The 2,500-nt window shown below is 49.3% G+C and overlaps 2 non-coding genes across 2 annotated transcripts; both read left to right on the top strand.

Moving 5' to 3' along the window:
• Positions 1–728: 728 nt before the first annotated feature.
• Positions 729–847, top strand: LOC139270253 (5S ribosomal RNA). The gene has a single exon (XR_011594598.1). It is a non-coding gene; the product is annotated as a 5S ribosomal RNA (ribosomal RNA).
• An 870-nt stretch (positions 848–1,717) lies between these two features.
• Positions 1,718–1,836, top strand: LOC139270252 (5S ribosomal RNA). The gene has a single exon (XR_011594597.1). It is a non-coding gene; the product is annotated as a 5S ribosomal RNA (ribosomal RNA).
• The last annotated feature ends 664 nt before the right edge of the window (positions 1,837–2,500 follow it).

The raw sequence follows: 2,500 nt of genomic DNA, 5'->3' as shown, positions 1-2,500 counted from the left end.
GACGCAAGGGACGAAAGAACGCAGAACAACAAAATAAGTTGGCAAAAAAATACACGCTGGCGCAGGCACACCAGGACGCAGCAACAGAGAGGAGAGACAAGGTGCATAGAAACCTGAGAGGGACAAACAGCAAGAGAACAAAGAATCGTGCAGGAAGAGCTGCAATTCAATGCAGGAAAAATGTAAAGCCAACTAGCATGCTGCTGGAATGCATGTGTGTTCATGTGAGGAGTGTTGCAAATCAGAATGCCGAGTAGCAGGCGCCACTTGCCACATGGGGTTCCGAAATGTGGCTACAACAGCGATCTGGCTTAATAATTGGTCGGATTGGAAATGAAACAATCCTGGTGTTTTGGGGGCGGTGGAAGCTTTTTTGGGGGAGGAGAGATTTGGGGATGGGGAGATTTGGGGGAGAGCGATTTGAGGGGATGAGAGATTTCGAGGTTGGCGAGCGTGAGATTGGGGGGTGAGTGAGTGAGTGAGTGATTTGTGGGTGAGTGAGGGAATGGTGAAAGTCAGGCAGTTTTGAAGCTTGAGGCAAGGCAATGAAGGATAGGGCTTGTCGTTTGCTTGTGTGGGAGTCAGAGCAGCAAGAGGTGGGTGTGGCGGAAGGAAAATGGTGAAATGAATCTTGAGTGCTGATTATTTGCATGAATGCATGGAAGGAGAAAAAGAAGTGAAGCTCAGCCTTATGTCCGTTTAAGTAAAGAGAAAGCCATGACATCGATGCCTACGGCCACACTAGTCTGAAAACGCCCGATCCCGTCTGATCTCGGAAACCAAGCAGACTGAGGCCTGGTTAGTACTTGGATGGGAGACTGCCTGGGAATACCAGGTGCAGTAGGCTTTTGCTGCCATCCACAGGCTGCTCATGCTTCTGCACACACAGTGCCGTTGATCCATCAACAACCATTTTGCTGCTCTCTCTCTCACTTTGCTTTCACCATTTCTTTCCTGCACATTCTCCTGCTGCTACACAAATGCAAGGGGGTCGATGCAAGGGACGAAAGAACGCAGAACAACAAAATAAGTTGGCAAAAAAATACACGCTGGCGCAGGCACACCAGGACGCAGCAACAGAGAGGAGAGACAAGGTGCATAGAAACCTGAGAGGGACAAACAGCAAGAGAACAAAGAATCGTGCAGGAAGAGCTGCAATTCAATGCAGGAAAAATGTAAAGCCAACTAGCATGCTGCTGGAATGCATGTGTGTTCATGTGAGGAGTGTTGCAAATCAGAATGCCGAGTAGCAGGCGCCACTTGCCACATGGGGTTCCGAAATGTGGCAACAACAGCGATCTGGCTTAATAATTGGTCGGATTGGAAATGAAACAATCCTGGTGTTTTGGGGGCGGTGGAAGCTTTTTTGGGGGAGGAGAGATTTGGGGATGGGGAGATTTGGGGGAGAGCGATTTGAGGGGATGAGAGATTTCGAGGTTGGCGAGCGTGAGATTGGGGGGTGAGTGAGTGAGTGATTTGTGGGTGAGTGAGGGAATGGTGAAAGTCAGGCAGTTTTGAAGCTTGAGGCAAGGCAATGAAGGGTAGGGCTTGTCGTTTGCTTGTGTGGGAGTCAGAGCAGCAAGAGGTGGGTGTGGCGGAAGGTAAATGGTGAAATGAATCTTGAGTGCTGATTCCTTGGATGAATGCATGGAAGGAGAAAAAGAAGTGAAGAACAGCCTTATGTCCGTTTAAGTAAAGAGAAAGCCATGACATCAATGCCTACGGCCACACTAGTCTGAAAACGCCCGATCCCGTCTGATCTCGGAAACCAAGCAGACTGAGGCCTGGTTAGTACTTGGATGGGAGACTGCCTGGGAATACCAGGTGCAGTAGGCTTTTGCTGCCATCCACAGGCTGCTCATGCTTCTGCACACACAGTGCCGTTGATCCATCAACAACCTTTTTGCTGCTCTCTCTCTCACTTTGCTTTCACCATTTCTTTCCTGCACATTCTCCTGCTGCTACACAAATGCAAGGGGGTCGACGCAAGGGACGAAAGAACGCAGAACAACAAAATAAGTTGGCAAAAAAATACACGCTGGCGCAGGCACACCAGGACGCAGCAACAGAGAGGAGAGACAAGGTGCATAGAAACCTGAGAGGGACAAACAGCAAGAGAACAAAGAATCGTGCAGGAAGAGATGCAATTCAATGCAGGAAAAATGTAAAGCCAACTAGCATGCTGCTGGAATGCATGTGTGTTCATGTGAGGAGTGTTGCAAATCAGAATGCCGAGTAGCAGGCGCCACTTGCCACATGGGGTTCCGAAATGTGGCTACAACAGCGATCTGGCTTAATAATTGGTCGGATTGTAAATGAAACAATCCTGGTGTTTTGGGGGCGGTGGAAGCTTTTTTCGGGGAGGAGAGATTTGGGGATGGGGAGATTTGGGGGAGAGCGATTTGAGGGGATGAGAGATTTCGAGGTTGGCGAGTGTGAGATTGTGGGGTGAGTGAGTGATTTGTGGGTGAGTAAGGGAATGGTGAAAGTCAGGCAGTTT

This window comes from Pristiophorus japonicus, chromosome 8 (assembly GCF_044704955.1).
Source record: "Pristiophorus japonicus isolate sPriJap1 chromosome 8, sPriJap1.hap1, whole genome shotgun sequence".
NCBI classification, from domain to species: domain Eukaryota; kingdom Metazoa; phylum Chordata; class Chondrichthyes; family Pristiophoridae; genus Pristiophorus; species Pristiophorus japonicus.
The sequence above is the reverse complement of the archived record's forward strand: the minus strand, read 5'-3'. Positions and strand labels throughout refer to the sequence as shown.